Source organism: Mus musculus, chromosome 4, assembly GCF_000001635.26.
Source record: "Mus musculus strain C57BL/6J chromosome 4, GRCm38.p6 C57BL/6J".
Classification (NCBI taxonomy): domain Eukaryota; kingdom Metazoa; phylum Chordata; class Mammalia; order Rodentia; family Muridae; genus Mus; species Mus musculus.
This window is the reverse complement of record NC_000070.6, coordinates 92,531,302-92,549,043: the sequence shown is the minus strand read 5'-3', so window position 1 is coordinate 92,549,043 and position 17,742 is coordinate 92,531,302. Positions and strand designations below refer to the sequence as shown.

The following is a 17,742-nucleotide window of genomic DNA, read 5'->3' as shown; positions in this document are numbered from 1 at the left end:
CTCTTGGCTTTCATTGGCACTATTATATAATCATCAAGAATGTTTGCCATCACCTCCTGTATCCAGGCAGGAAGCCTAGTGGAGTGGTAGAGACAAAAACCTACCCACAAAATATTTATACATATAACCTGCAAAAATAAAATTCTATCACATATATATGTCAGTCAAATTTCCAAGACTGTTTTTCACAAACACAATTATATTTAAAATTTACATGGAAAAACGTAAGATCTAAAATAGCCATGGCTATTCTGAACAAGATGAATACTGTAACAGGTATGACTATAACTGATTTCAAATTATATTATACAAACTTACTAATAAAAACATCATGGTTCCATCACAGAAATAGATATACAAATTAAGGGAATAGAATTAAGGATCCAGATATAAGCCTAAAATTATCTGAAATCAAATTTTTATTAAGATACCAAAAAATAAATGACACTAGAGAAAAGACAGCAGCATCAACGAATAATGCTAAGAAACCTGAGTTTCCTCCAAATGGATCAAGGACACATATCTCATGATATTCAAATGAAGGTTGTAGATTATTATGCTAATAAATATATCCTTCTCTGTTTGCAAGTGTGTTCTAAGAGTAAGTGATCCTCTGACTGAATTTTATTAAACTTGTTCAATCATGACTAATACAAATAAGACTAGCTGGTCAAATGTTGTGAGCCTCATGGATAAAAACTAATACCAACACTAGGATCCTTGACATTTGATTATTCAGTAAGAGTAATCAGCTTTCCTACATGCCTTCATAACAAGTGTATTCTAGTAAATGGGATCAGAAGTAACATGATGAAAGTCTTTGAAGTCTATCTGTGCACAAGGAAGATAGGAACATCAACTGACAGGAGTTCCCAATTTCTTTTGGTTTTTGTTTTTTTAATGACTCGTTGAACACAGTCCAGCCTGCAATCCAAAGCACCTGAAAGCAAATTAGAAAACTGTGTCAATCACATGGGAATTAATTTTTAAAATCTCAGCACTATCCTTAGTAAATTGATGGATTTATTGAGCTTGCCTTCAAAAAGTTGACCTTGTTTGTGCTCAAAAACTATCTAACTAATCAAGCTTAGTCAGAAAGAAAGAGAAGTCCCATTAATAATCTGGCATGAGGCATTGTTTCAATGGGGCCATCCATTCCAATTCATGCTGAAAGAATCAGAAATGCTCAGACCTGTAGTATTTTCATTAGTTGGTCATTATTTCAGGTAGTCTTGCTGACAAAGAAAAATCTTTACCTGTTTTATTTTATGGCTTCTGAATTCTCTTTCAGCCAGATGGGTACTTACCTAATTGCAAAACAGATTGTGTCTGTGTCTACAAAGCAAATTCAATTGGAGACTTGAACATTAATCTCCAGGCCATATGTGAATGTTGTCCTAAGTAAATATGACAATAGCACACAGTCATCACTGCATGCTATTTATATAATGACAGAAGTCCATCTCTATTGATTCAGATATGCATAACTGGTTTTCGAAGTGGTGTTAGGTTACTGATGTCAGAGTCATCATGTACCATGTTAAAGGCACACCCCAGTCCCCAATTTTTCTTTCAAATTCTACACTATCAGAATTGCTGAAGTAGAACTAAAGATCATGTGACATTTTAACAGTCTTCTATACATTCCCATAAACAATAAAGGCTGAAAATGAAGTTCCTCATAAAATCTTGTTTCAAGAAGAGCTTGTTATTTATCATTCCTGAATGTAGATGGAAGGTACAAAAGAGATTACAGTCTCTCCATCTGTATATACACATTAAATAGTTCTTAACAACAATAGAGAAAACAGTAAGACACAAATAATCTGGGGTTCCTTGTTTTTGCCATGCAGAGTGTATTTTGAAATGTCTGTGGACTTGATTGTCAAGATTTGATGGGCTGTTAGGAAAGAAGGAATGGAGCATGTGTCCTTATTACAAGTCGGAACATGTTCTGGGTATATGCCCAGAAGAGGTATTGCTGGAACTTCCCACAGTACTATGTCCAATTTTCTGAGGAACAGCCAAACTGATTTCCAGAGTGGTTGTAACTGCTAGCAATCCCACCAGCAACTGAGGAGTGTTCCTTTTTCTCCAAATCCTCGCCAACATCTGCAGTCACCTGAAATTTTGATCTTAGCCATTCTGACTGCTGTGAGGTAGAATGTCAGGGTTGTTTTGATTTGCATCTCCCTGATGATTAAGGATGTTGACCATTTTTTTTTCAGGTGCTTCTCAGCTTCGGTATTCCTCAGTTGAGAATTCTTTGTTTAGCTCTGTACCCCATTTTTAATAGGGTTATTTGATTTTCTGGAGTCAGATTTATTTATAATAACCAGAAGCTGGAAAGAACCCAGATGCCCCTCAACAGAGAAATGGATACAGAAAATGTGGTACATTTACACAATGGAGTACTACTCAGCTATTAAAAACAATGAATTTATGAAATTCTTAGGCAAATGCATGGATCTGGAGGATATCATCCTGAGTGAGGTAACCCAATCACAAATAAAAAACCACACATGATATGCACTCACTGATTAGTGAATATTAGCCCAGAAACTTAGAATATCCAAGATACAATTTGCAAAACACATGAAACTCAAGGAGAAGGAAGACCAAAATGTGGAAACTTCATTCCTTCTTAGAATGGGGAACAAAATACCCAAGGAAGGGAAGTATAAAGGGGAAATGATATAATATTAAAAAATAAAAAAGACAAATGAACAAAAGAAAATTATATAAAACAGCAATAGACTGATGTAATATTTTTGTGGCATTTTGGGTTCAAAGTACAATAAAAATTTTCCAGTATGATTAAAATAAGTGTATCTCAATGGTAAAATTCCAAATTCTTTTAAATTGAAAGTGACAAAATCTCAAGTAGTACTGAGGAAAAACTAATAATTTTGTATTATCAATAATTTTTTATTTATTCTCAGATATATTGTCAGAGTATGAAACTGTAATTAGCTCAAATTTAGAAAAGAGGTATTAGAATATAAGAAAAGACTAATTTTTACTATTGTTTGAAAAATAACATAAAACATAAAAATATTGTAGCATGAAATATATTAATGGCTATTAAAGGTTTATGTGTATCCCCAGGTAAATATATATGTATATGCAGACAGACACATTCATATGTACATATCTATATGACTTTTTGTGAAAGAAAAAATTGTAAATAATTTAGCCCAAAATATTGCCATTTGTTAATGTTCTATCTTAGGTCTTTCTCATTTTTTATTATCAAGGAGTGTTCTGTATGTATAAATTAATGTGGATAGTTAGCTTACAGACCTGACTTAGTAAATTAAGTTGTGATGCACAGTAAAATATGGGATATCTGCTTCAGTAGAGAATCCATAATAAGTAATGGTATTTAGACACCATGTTAACAGAATAAATCCTTATCAACTTATATAGTTAATGCAAATTTACCATGTTATGTTATGCTTTTTATCTACGATCTTTTATAGTTGCAAAATTTAAGTTACATCATAAATTCTGTTAAAAATATTCAGATAAATCCTATAAACTTCTGACCTCGGACATTTGCAACCTTGTATGTCTTGTCAGTATTTGTGGTTCAACAATAACAAACTAGATGTTTGTTATATGTTTCTGGTTACTACATGCCTACCAATTTGCATATACTAATTGTAGTTAATTTTTGGTTTGTTTATTTTCTTAGACGATTCAGAAATATTTGTCAAACTATACTTAAATTTTTAATATATATTATCCTTTTGCATGTGTGTCTGTGTGGAAGAATATACACATGAGTACAGAAACCCAAAGAGTCCAGAAATGTGTATTGGATGGCCTGGAGTTGCAGGTCGTTACAAGTGATTGTGAGTAATTTAACATAGTTGCTTGGAGCAGACCTAAATACTGCAGGAACAAACTCATGTACTGAACTAACTAGGAAATAATAATTATTAATAATAAAAATCTTCCTATAGTACTTTTAAAAGAAGTCCCCAAATCTCTTATGTTTCCTCATTTTAGCTTATAACACTTTCTATCTTCATTTTGACTTTAATTTTTTTTTAATTTAACAAAATAGGCTTTGGTTACTTTCAGAGCATTTCTATATTCTTAGACCAAAAGTTAGAACCACGGGACAACCATATATAATTTCTTCCTTAAGGCAGCAAACTTTTGCACAGATATTTCTTATTTCCATTCTCAAAGGACAACGAGGTTGAACACTACATAAAAACTATGCATAACTCTTACACCAGTTTGATAGAACCCAAAGCATGATTGAATACAATTAATGCCTGAGATGATCCCAATTGCCTACAGATCTCAGTGATGTGTCTTCTGAAAGGCTCAAAAAAAAAAAGAAGCATTATTTTTGAACTTGAATACTTAGAAGGTCATCCAACATTCTATGAAATGGAAATATTCAACAGGTGCTTGGAATTCTCCATTTGAGGAAGGCATATACTGTGGCCATGCCTAGATGCCAACCAAATACCTATTATATTAGTTGTATAGTCATTCCATAGTTTGATATAATTTTGTCATAAAACACCTACACTGAGAAAAGAGAAGAGGACCAGGCATGTTTTCCAAACTATGTAGTAGAGCACAGTATGAAAATAATAATCATGTAACTTAATAGTGATATAAAATAATGGAAGCAAAGAAGTTTTTCTGATGAGAATTTAATCTATACAACTAAACCTAATGATCTATTTAAATGCTGTGAGAAGTCACTTTCTTCTTAGTTCAAGCAAAATTTCTTATGAATATCAGTTAAGTAATTAATTAGATATAAAAGGAAAATGTTTATTTTTGTAAATTTCAATAATTTTCTTGAAAATAGAATATTCTTATGAAAAATTGGAGACTCGTGATCTAATAACTAAATAAAATATCATTCGACTATTGCATTATTTAATAGTGAGGTGCATGTAACAATGCTAATATAAAATATAGAAATTTAAACAATACCTAATACAAAGAAATATATACATAAAATAGAAAACTCATGTGTAGAATTTAGTGAATGAAGCAGAAAGCACTCCAGTTCTTCCAAGCCTGAAAGATTTCATGTCTGTGTTTAACTTTTCCACAAGTAGTTGTTGCAGTTCTCGATCTCTGAGACTGTGTAACTAATTGTCTCAGTCAACCACAGCTGTGTGGGTAGTCCTCCAGTGCTTACTGAGAAAACAATATGGACTGTCATGTGTACTCTTGAGTTTCTCTCAAATGCTTCCAAAGAATAATGGCCTCTCATATTCTTCTACCCTTAAAATCTCTTGCCAGCACCTCTCACTTTTAAATCTCTTACTTGGATTTGCTGAGAAAATGAATTTTGGGAAGTGTAGCTCTCAGGATCTCTGAGGTCCTTATGTAGAATAGTGCAGCACTAAACTGACAATCCAGCAGAGAAACATGATGTGACACTAATCAAAACTTTCCGGATAACAGAATTGTAGTGGAGAAGAGTGTTTTTACTTCCATTCTTATTCCTCTGTTTCCAATTCTTTCACAGGAAGTGTTATTGATACTATCAGAAATGATGTATAGTTTTTACTGAATAGAATATTTCAAACTGGGTACTGAAGACAATTTTGGATCCTTTCTTGTTAAAATGAAACATGTGGACATCTCAGAGGTATCTTGTATACTTCCTGGGGGAAATGTATCTGTGCTAATTCATTAGAAGACAGATTTTGTTGCTATGACAAAAGGCCTTAAATAGGATAATGATAAAGGAGCAAAACCCCATTCTAGCCATAGGGTTGTAGGTCTAAAGGTATAGAGCAGGCACCAGTTCTGTTCTTGGTCACTTCATAACTTGATACAAATTGTGAAGCAAAACAAACAGAATATTAAGCAAAAGATTGCATCTAAATCCAGGGCAGAACAGGAGAGGGGAATGGGAAAATGGGGCTGGGGCTTTAAATAGAAAATGGGTTTGCATGGTGTTCCCTCAAATAGAAAGTTTCTTTCCAAAACTGTCACATTTTCTCCAAGATAAGAGGAGCCTCGGGTAAAATAAATACTAGGAATATTTGAGGAACCCCCCCCACACACACACACACACCTAACAGCAAACAAGAGGAGAGGGAGGGAGATTCTGACCACCCAGACTTCAGTAAAAGGCAATTTATACTGTGGAACAGATTCCTTTGTCAGTAATTCCTCTGAATACTTTCATTAAACTCTTCTGTAAAGATCCTTATTGTAAGACTCAGTGTCAGGAGCAGGGGCAGCATGCATTTTATGTGCTGTTCTTGAAAGTCACAAAAGAAAATTTAAGAGATGTGAATGTAGTTGGTGGAAGTATCATGCACCACGTGTACATATGAAATTGCTTTTGAATAATTGTGCACCTTTATGCACTGTGAACTGCTAATGTATTAAGTAAGTGCCAGGATACTGGGCATCATGAACAAATAATGAGATTTTAGGTGAGGACTCTGAATATGCTTATTTACCCGTTTACAATTTCTGATTATTCACCTATAATGTAAAGGTGTTTGATTACATGTTTTGAAATTTTCCTTCCAGCTCTGTCAGGCTGTGTTTCCTTGAATACATTACAGCCAGTTCATGGACAAAATGCCAAACTTGGAAATGTTATCTCCAGTCCCCTACCAGGCATACTACTATCATCTTTCTGCTCTATTGCCCTTAGGCACCATCCCAAAACATCTCTACTTGGGATTTTTCCAACCTTCTTCTCTTAGTCAGAGTTCATCAGCTCAGTGTCTCTTCCATATCTAATATGATGCATAATATGTGCTGCTGTGATGGTGGGAGCTAATGAGGTAGCAGCTTGCCAGATGGCAGATTTGCATTTTAACAGGGGCCTTCTGGAAACAATGCCTTAGTACAAAGGAGTGTTTTAATTGGTGTGAGTGTTATCAAACAAGGTAGGCCTTCTGAGGAGAAAAACCACAGTTAATGAAATATAAGCCAATCAGTTTGCCAAGCTGAAACTATTTCTATTTTAGATACACAGTGCATTGCCAAAGATACATTTTAAGATGTTATTAAGGTGTTTGAGTCACCTCTTAAGTGAAAATATTTCCTTTGCTTGAAATTCTCATGTGTTCATGCAAACAGTAGACTCAAATATTGAAATAAATATCACACAGAATAAGATACTGAGCAAAATCTAAAGTAACTGTCAACCATTAGACCTATCAGCTTCTGCAGAAAAAGTTGTTCATTACACACTGCCATACACTTTGGTGAACAGACTAAGTTAAAATAAAAACTGATATGCCACTTTAAAATTTGATGCAAAATTAAGACTACTGCAATGGAAACTGGATTAAAAATCCTGAACATGGAGCTGATTGCTAGCACATAAATTTAGCACATATATGAATCTAAGTCAGCTAGTGGTAGATATCTTAAAATATTGCAATGAAAGTCAATTTCTGAGGATTTTGCATACAAAATTCCCAAAGTATGACTGATATATGCACTATAGTATTACTGTGTCTAAGATAAAAGGAGAGGAGAGGAGAGGAGAGGAGAGGAGAGGAGAGGAGAGGAGAGGAGAGGAGAGGAGTCAAAGAGAAGGGAAGAGTGTGAACTTGGCAGGTGTGTGCAAGTAGAATTGTAAAGAAGAATTAATCAATTGGAATGGTAGGTAATGTCAGAGTTTTTTGGGTGGTAGTAAATATTAATTTATTGCATTGTGTACACATTTGAAATTGTCATAACTTTTAAAAAAGAAAGTTTAACTTTAAGGATGAAAAGAGACACAAAATAAATAAATAAATAAATAAATAAATAAATAAATAAATAAGTAAATAAATAAATAAAACAGACTTCTCATATCTCCTCTCCTCTTATTTCCGCTAATCTCTTCCCCTTCTGTTCCCTCCCCTCCCCTCACTTGCTTTTGGTTTACCTTCATATATTTTTTAAATTTGCCTATTTATTCACTTTACATTCCAATATTAGACCCCCTTTCCTTTTGTACCCCTCAAACAGATCCTACCCCAGTTCCTTCCTATTCTTCTTCTTTGAGAAGTGGAAGCCTGCTCCAGGTATCATCATCCCCATTTTAATCACTGCAAGATTAGGCACATCCTCTCCTTTTCTTTTCGTTTTGTTGCAGGTCTTGAGCAGGTAGCCGTGGGTACTGTGGTTTCATGATTACAGTAGACATACCATATTTACAAGACTGAATTTTGAAACATACTCTCCATCTTCAGGCTCCCACAGATCTGTAAGCCCATCGTTTTCAATAACCCCTGATCTGTGCAGGACATGATATAGATGTCTTTGCTCAGGACTGATACTAAATTATCTCATATTCTCGGTGTTTTGAGCAGTTGTTTTGATTATCACATATAGCCAAAAGAAGTTTCTCTAAATCTAAGAGTTTCAGCAATGAACAGATATATGGACAAGTTTTGATAACTATAAAGTAAAAATTCCTTCCTTATACCATATAGTCTATTAATTATAGTATTATTTGATAACTAGAAGGAGATATAGATGATAGAAGACTTTAAATAGATCAATCAATAGATAGATAGATAGATAGATAGATAGATAGATAGATAGATAGATAGAGTGGAGTATGTGTCCGTGTGTCCCTGTGTGTGTGTGTGTGTGTGTGTGTGTCTGTGTGTGTGTGTGTGTGTGTGTGTGTGTGTGTGTGTGTGAGAGAGAGAGAGAGAGAGAGAGAGAGAGAGAGAGAGAGAGAGGTATTTAATATAAATAAAATAGTGTGTTCTGACGTAGGTAAAGAAAACTCCGAGAATGACTCACATGGAATAAATTAAAGCTTGTTTTCAGGGCGATTCAGATCCATTCTATCTTCTCCATACATTTTCCCCATCATATATTACACCCGGATCAAAGTTTTCCCTCTGTCCTCCCTCCTAGTCTGCCCCTGCCATTATTTCTCTACTACAGACCTAGTCCTCCTCCATTTCCCTTCAGAGAAGGGAAGGTTTCCTGGGTCTATCAACCAAACATAGCTTATCAAGTTGCAAGGTTCTTTTCTTTAAAAAGATATTTCTAATTAAAATATATTTCAATCATTTTCCCTTCTCTCTCTCTCTTTCTCCCTCTAGAACTTCCAAGCTACCCTGTCTCCAGTGCATCCCATACCATCTTTCAAGTTAACAGCCTTTTTTCTTTGATTACCACTCTTGTGCACACACACACACACACACACACACACACACACACACACGGGGGGGTGTTGAGAGAGGGAGAGAGAAAGAGAGAGGGGGAGAGAGAAAGAAAAAGAAAGATACATGAATATATATATATATATATATATATATATATATATATATCATGATGAATCTGTTTTTATTGTTTTAGTTCTTGTGATTTCAGAACTGACAACTGCATTAGATAGTTTACAAGGGGATTTATATCTTCCATAGCCCTGGGAGAAGCTACTTACTAGTTTTTACCAATCAAACTCCATGAGTATGAAGACTTGCCCCATCATCTCACAGGCATAGAATATTTTCAGAATATATGAATTCTGCCCCCCAGTCAATTATGTTTTGAATTAAACTATATTAGTTTATTAATTTGTTTCATAAATATAAGTTGAGTTCACTAAGTCATCACTATATAAGCTGTGTTTAGTAATTTATTTTGATAAATCTTGAAAATGAGCTCTAATACAGGGCATGAGTAATTCCAAACTTTTAGCCCAAGAACCTTCCTTATACTCTAGCCATTTTTCTTGTGTAGCCCATTTCTCTTTTGCCCCTTTCCTCAGTTGTCTTTCATCTGTAATCCTGGAAGCCTAACTCCAGAGCCATAAGCCATGAATCTCTTTCATGCTTAAGCCAATATTCTTCATAAGTCTCTTTCTTTTGTCCCTGATCTTACCCAAATTCTTCTATATCTGAAAGTCCATGAGCCAATTTTCTGACATGGGATTGTGAAACCTCTTCCTTCTGGCATACTTTTGTAATGGCTAAATATTAGAACTGTGATCTGCAACTATAATTCCCTGATCCAATTAAATAGCACATCCATCAGTTTTACTTGGCCTACGTCAGAATGTACATTTCTTATACTGGCCTATCTAAAGAAGGTCAGATTAGAGACATTTTGGTTCTGGGACCCAGCTGAGAGTATTCTGCACAGGTCCCAGACATCCGGCCACTTGCCAGGCCAGAGGAAAGGGGTCCGCCCAGCACGGGAGCTCTTTGACTGAGCATCTGCAGCAGACATCTTGGCTCTGGGATCCCACCGAGTGTATTCTGCACAGGTGAGAGTACGGAATACAGAAGCTAAAAGCTTCTGGGAAAGGCAGGAGCCACAGGGCTTCTAAGGAACCCCCATTTTCAGGCCACGGACAGCTGGCAACTTTCCCGACCAGAGGATAGAGATCTGCCTGGCCCAGGAGCACTTTGCCTGAGCATCTGCAGCAGACATCTTGGCTCCAGTACCCCGCTGAGTGTATTCTGTACAGGTGAGAGTACGGAATAGAGAAGCTAAAAGCTTCTGGGACAGTAGGGAGCCACAGAGCTTCTAAGGCAGCCCCCTTTTCCGGCCCCAGACAACTGGCGACTTTCCCGGGTAAGAGGATAGGGTTCCGCCCCTGCTGGGAGCTCTTGGCCTGAGCATCTGCTGCAGACATCTTGGTTCCAGGACTCCTCCAAAAGTATTCTGCCCAGTGAGAGTGTAGAATACAGAAGCTAACAGCTTCTGGGACAGGCCAAAGCAACTCAGCTTCGGGTCAGGTCCTGTTTTGAGCCTTCGTCTTCAGACGGGAGGGAGGTCCTAAGGCCAGATATCTGTGCACCTTTCCTGTAAGAAGGGACCTTGCCTGTAGAGAGTGCTCTGACCACTGAAACTCAGAGGAGAGAGCTAGTCTCCCAGGTCTGCTGATAGAGGGTAACAGAATCACCTGAGAAACAAGCTCTAACCAGATACAACTATAACAACTAGCTCCAGAGAATACCAGATGGCGAAAGGCAAACATAAGAATCCTACTAACAGAAATCAAGACCACTCACCATCATCAGAACGCAGCACTCCCACCCCACCTAGTCCTGGGCACCCCAACACAACAGAAAAGCTAGACCCGGATTTAAAAGTATATCTCATGATGATGATAGAGGACATCAAGAAAGACTTTAATAACTCACTTAAAGAAATACAGGAGAACACGGCTAAAGAGTTACAAGTCCTTAAAGAAAAACAGGGAAACACAACCAAACAGGTAGAAGTCCTTAAAGAAAAACAGGAAAACACAACCAACCAGGTGATGGAAATGAACAAAACCATACTAGACCTAAAAAGGGAAGTGGACAAAATAAGGATAATCCAAAGTGAGGCAACGCTGGAGATAGAAACCCTAGGAAAAAAATCTGGAACCATAGATGCCAGCATCAGCAACAGAATACAAGAGATGGAAGAGAGAATCTCAGGTGCAGAAGATTCCATAGTGAACATCGGCACAACAATCAAAGAAAATACAAAACGCAAATGGATCCTAACTCAAAACATCCAGGAATTAAGGACACAATGAGAAGACCAAACCTACGGATAATAGGAGTTGATGAGAATGAAGAATTTCAACTCAAAGGGCTAGCAAATATCTTCAACAAAATTATAGAAGAAAACTTCCCAAACCTAAAGAAAGAACATACAAGAACATACAAGAAGCCTACAGAACTCCAAATAGACTGGACCAGAAAAGAAATTCCTCCCGACACATAATAATCAGAACAACAAATGCACTAAATATAGAATATTAAAAGCAGTAAGGGAGAAAGGTCAAGTAACATATAAAGGCAGGCCTATCAGAATTACACCACACTTTTCATCAGAGACTATGAAAGCCAGAAGAACCTGGACAGATGTTATACAGACACTAAGAGAACACAAATGCCAGCCCAGGATACTATACCCGGCCAAACTCTCAATTACTATAGATAAAGAAACCAAAGTATGCCACGAGAAAACCAAATTCACACATTATCTTTCCACAAATCCAGCACTTCAAAGGAAAATAACAGAAAAAAAAAAAAAAACAATACTAGGACAGAAATCACGCCCTAGAAAAAGAAGAAAGTAATCCCTCAACAAACCAAAAGGAAGACAGCCACAAGAACACAATGCCAACTGTAGCAACAAAAATAAAAGGAAGCAGCAATTACTTTTTCTTAATATCTCTTAATATAAATGGACTCAATTCCCCAATAAAAAGACATAGACTAACAGACTGGCTACACAAACAGGACCCAACAATCTGCTGCTTACAGGAAACCCATCTCAGGGAAAAAGACAGAAATTATCTCAGAGTGAAAGGCTGGAAAACAATTTTCCAAACAAATGGTCTGAAGAAACAAGCTGGAGTAGCCATTCTAATATCGAATAAAATCAACTTCTAACCCAAAGTTATCAAAAAAGACAAGGAGGGACACTTCATACTCATCACAGGTAAAATCCTCCAAGAGGAACTCTCAATTCTGTATATCTACACTCCAAATGCAAGGGCAGCCACATCCATTAAAGACACTTTAGTAAAGCTCAAAGCACACATTGCACCTCACACAATAATAGTGGGAGACTTCAACACACCACTTTCAACAATGGAATTGTTCCACAATTGATCGTGGAAACAGAACCTAAACAGGGACACAGTGAAACTAACAGAAGTTATGAAACAAATGGACTTAACAAATATCTACAGAACATTTTATCCTAAAACAAAAGGTTATACCTTCTTCTCAGCACCTCTCGGGACCTTCTCCAAAATTGACCATATAATTGGTCACAAAACAGGCCTCAACAGATGCCAAAATATTGAAATTGTCCCATGCATCAAATCAGACCACCATGGACTAAGGCTGATCTTCAATAACAACATAAATAATGGAAAGCCAACATTCACGTGGAAACTGAACAACACTCTTCTCAATGATACCTTGGTCAAGGAATGAATAAAGAAAGAAATTAAAGACTTTTTAAAAATTTAATGAAAATGAAGCCACAACATACCCAAACCTATGGGACACAATGAAAGCATTTCTAAGAGGGAAACTCATGGTGCTCAGTGCCTCCAAAAAGAAACTAGAGAGAGCACACACTAGCAGCTTGACAACACATCTAAAAGCTCTAGAAAAAAGGAAGCAAATTCACTCAAGAGGATTAGATGGCAGGAAATAATCAAACTCAGTGGTAAAATCAACCAAGTGGAAACAAGAAGAACTATTCAAAGAATTAACCAAAAGCGCAGCTTGTTCTTTGAGAAAATCAACAAGATAGATAAACCCTTAGCTAGACTCAATAGAGGGCACAAGGACAACATCCTAATTAACAAAATCAGAAATGAAAAGGGAGACATAACAACAGATCCTGAAGAAATCCAAAACACCATCAGATCCTTCTACAAAAGGCTATACTCAACAAAACTGGAAAACCTGGATGGAATCTACAAATTTCTAGACAGACACCAGGTACCAAAGTTAAATCAGGATCAAGTTAACGATGTAAACAGTCCCATATCCCCTAAAGAAATAGAAGCAGTCATTAATAGTCTCCCAGCCAAAAAAAGCCCTGGACCAGATGGGTTTAGTGCAGAGTTCTACCAGAACTTCAAAGAAGATCTAATTCCAGTTCTGCACAAACTATTCCACAAAATAGAAGTAGAAGGAACTCTACCCAACTCATTCTATGAAACCACAATTACTCTGATACTAAACCACAGAAAGATCCAAAAAAGATAGAGAACATCAGACCAATTTCCCTTACGAATATAGATGCAAAAATCCTCAATAAAATTCTTACTAATTGAATCCGAGAACACATTAAAGCAATTATCCATCCTGACAAAGTAGGTTTTATTCCAGGGATGCAGGGATGGTTTAATATATGGAAATCCAACAACGTAATCCATTATATAAACAAACTCAAAGACAAAAACCACATGATCATCTCGTTAGATGCAGAAAAGGCAATTGACAAGATCCAACACCCATTCATGATAAAAGTCTTGGAAAGATCAGGAATTCAAGGCCCATACCTAACCATGATAAAAGCAATCTACAGCAAACCAGTAGCCAACATCAAAGTAAATGGTGAGAAGCTTGAAGCAATCCCACTAAAATCAAGGACTAGACAAGGCTGTCCACTCTCTCTATACCTATTCAACATTGTACTTGAAGTCCTAGCCAGAGCAATTCGACAACAAAAGGAGATCAAGGCGATACAAATTGGAAAAGATGAAGTCAAAATATCACTTTTTGCAGATGATTTGATAGTATATATAAGTGACCCAAAAATTTCCACCAGAGAACTCCTAAACCTGATAAACAGCTTCAATGAAGCAGCTGGATATATAATTAACTCAAACAATTCAATGGCCTTTCTCTACACAAAGAATAAACAGGCTGAGAAAGAAATTAGGGAAACAACACCCTTGTCAATAGTCACAAATAATATAAAATATCTTTGTGTGACTCTAACTAAGGAAGTGAAAGATCTGTATGATAAAAACTAAAAGTCTCTGAAGAAAGAAATTAAAGATGGTCTCAGAAGATGGAAAGATCTCCCATGCTCATGGTTTGGCAGGATCAACATTGTAAAAATGGCTATCTTGCCAAAAGCAATCTACAGATTCAATGCAATCCCCATCACAATTCCAACTCAATTCTTCAACGAATTAGAAAGAGCAATCTGCAAATTCATCTGGAATAACAAAAAACCTAGGATAGCAAAAACTCTTCTCAAGGATAAAAGAACCTCTGGTGGAATCACCATGCCTGACCTAAATCTTTACTACAGAGCAATTGTGATAAAAACTGCATGGTACTGGTCTAGCAACAGACAAGTAGACCGATGAAATAGAATCGAAGACCCAGAAATGAACCCACAAACTTATGGTCACTTGATCTTTGACAAGGGAGCTAAAACCATCCAGTGGAAGAAAGACAGCATTTTCAACAAATGATGCTGGCACAACTGGTTGTTATCATGTAGAAGAATGTGAATTGATCCATTCCTATCTCCTTGTACTAAGGTCAAATCTAAGTGGATCAAGGAACTTCACATAAAACCTGAGACACTGAAACTTATAGAGGAGAAAGTGGGGAAAAGCATTGACGATATGGGCACAGGGGAAACATTCCTGAATAGAACAGCAATGGCTTGCGCTTTAAGATCGAGAATTGACAAATAGGACCTCATGAAACTGCAAAGTTTCTGCAAGGTAAAAGAAACCGTCAATAAGACAAAAAGACCACCAACAGATTGGGAAAGTATTTTTACCTATCCTAAATCAGATAGGGGACTAATATCCAATATATATAAAGACCTCAAGAAGGTGGACTCCAGAAAATCAAATAACCCCATTAAAAAATGGGGCTCAGAACTGAACAAAGAATTCTCACCTGAGGAATACGGAATGGCAGAGAAGAACCTGAAAAAATGTTCAACATCCTTAATCATCAGATAAATGCAAATCAAAACAACCCTGAGATTCTACCTCACACCAGTCAGAATGGCTAATATCAAAACTTCAGGTGACAGCAGATGCTGGCAAGGATGTGGAGAAAGAGGAACACTCCTCCATTGTTGGTGGGATTGCAAGCTTGTACACCCAGTCTGGAAATCAGTCTGGCAGTTCCTTAGACAGGCAAGTTTTATATGCCCCAGTACAGGGGAAAGCCAGGGCCAAAAAATGGGAAAGGGTGGGTAGGGGAGTGTGTGTGGGGGGAGGGGGGGAACTTTTGGGATAGCATTGGAAATGTAATTGAGGAAAATACGTAATAAAAAAAAAGTTAAAAAAAAAAAAGAAAGAAAAAAAAATTGGACATTATACTACCGGAGGATCCAGCAATACCTCTCCTGGGCATATATACTGAAGATGTCCCAACCGGTAAGAAGGACACGTGCTCCACTATGTTCAAAGCAGCCTTATTTATAATAGCCAGAAGCTGGAAAGAACCCAGATGCCCCTCAACAGAGGAATGGATACAGATAATGTTGTACATTTACACAATGGAGTACTACTCAGCTATTAAAAAGAATGAATTTATGAAATTCCTAGCCCAATGGATGGACCTGGAGGACATCATCCTGAGTGAGGTAACCCAATCACAAAGGAACTCGCACATTATGTACTCATTGATAAATGGATTTTAGCCCAAAACTTAGGATACCCAAGATATAAGATAAAATTTGCTAAATGCATGAAACTCAAGAAGAATGAAGACCAAAGTGTGGACACTGTGCCCCTTCTTAGAATAGGAAACAAAACACCCATGGAAGGAGTTACAGAGACAAAGTTTAGAGCTGAGATGAAAGGATGGATCATATAGAGACTGCCATATCCAGGGATCCATCCCATAATCAGCTTCCAAACGCTGACACCATTGCATACACTAGCAAGATTTTGCTGAAAGTACCCAGATATAGCTGTCTCTTGTGAGACTATGCCAGGGCCTAGCAAACACAGAAGTGGATGCTCACAGTCAGCTATTGGATGGATCACAGGGCTCCCAATGGAGGAGCTAGATAAAGTACCCAAGGAGCTAAAGGGATCTGCAACCCTATAGGTGGAACAACATTATGAACTAACCAGTACCCCGGAGTTCTTGACTCTAGCTGCATATGTACCAAAAGATTGTCTAGTCGGCCTTAACTGGAAAGAGAGACCCATTGGACACTCAAACTTAATATGCCCCAGTACAGGGGAACGCCAGGGCCAGAAAATGGGGATGGGTGGGTAGGGAAGAGGTGGGGACGGTATGGGGGACTTTTGGGATAGCATTGCAAATGTCATTGAGGAAAATACGTAATAAAAAGAAAGAAAGAAAGAAAGAAAGAAAGAAAGAAAGAAAGAAAGAAAGAAAGAAAGAAAGAAAGAAAGAAAGAAAGATAGAAAGATAGGAAGATAGAAAGAAAGAAAGGCATAGCATTCAAACCAAAAAAAAAAAAAAAAAAAAAAGAAAGAAAGAAAAGAAAAAAACAAAGGTCAGATTACCACATTAGACACACAACCAAAGACAGAAGTCCACATATATTGGTCAAGTCACTACAACAATGAAAAATCTCCAAACATACTATTTTCAATAAAATCCACTACCTCTATATAAGCACTCCCCGATGAAAACTACCTTCATGGGCACCAGAAACATAGACTTTAAAGGGACAATCATAAACTTTATCACAGAACTTAATAAATTTAAAGAAAAACAAGTAGAAATCTTAAGGAAGATAATGACTTAATAATGATGCCTAAGAAAATACAAATACACACCTGAGTAAAATAGCAAAGAGAATCAGAGATTTGAAAAATCTTTGAATTACAAAGATAAAAGACAGAAAAGAATCCATGATAGGTTACATAGACTGAATATTTTAACAGCATTGTAAAGAAAACAGTAAGCAAATGGGACACAATATAGACCCAAAAGACACACACTCCTCAATATATCATACTCCAACACTAAATATATAGACCAAAGAAAAACATATTGAAAGCTGCAAGAAAATAAAACACATGTCATATATAAAGAAAAGCCATCAAAATAATACCTATGTATATTTTTCTGGAATTTCTAAAAGCTAGAAGAGCCTGAAAAAAAATATATTAAAAGACATGGACTGCTAACCTAGACTACTGTACTGGAGAAACTATCTGGCATAGGTGAAGGAGAAAGAAAAATGTTTCCATGATTCAAACACCCTTTAAAAATGTATTCCCAGACACAACCACAATGTAGGGTGTTGGTCTGGTGATGTCTGTATTCAGTTGCAAAATGC

The 17,742-nt window shown here is 36.6% G+C and overlaps 1 long non-coding RNA gene across 2 annotated transcripts in view; it reads right to left on the bottom strand.

Annotated features, from left to right (window-relative positions):
* Window positions 1–217: 217 nt before the first annotated feature.
* Gm12637 overlaps window positions 218–17,742 on the bottom strand; it is a 64,214-nt gene continuing 46,689 nt past the window's right edge. For both annotated transcript variants that reach the window (XR_001784542.1, XR_001784541.1), the window contains one exon: window positions 218–940. This is a non-coding gene — a long non-coding RNA (predicted gene 12637). The remainder of the gene's footprint in view (window positions 941–17,742) is intronic.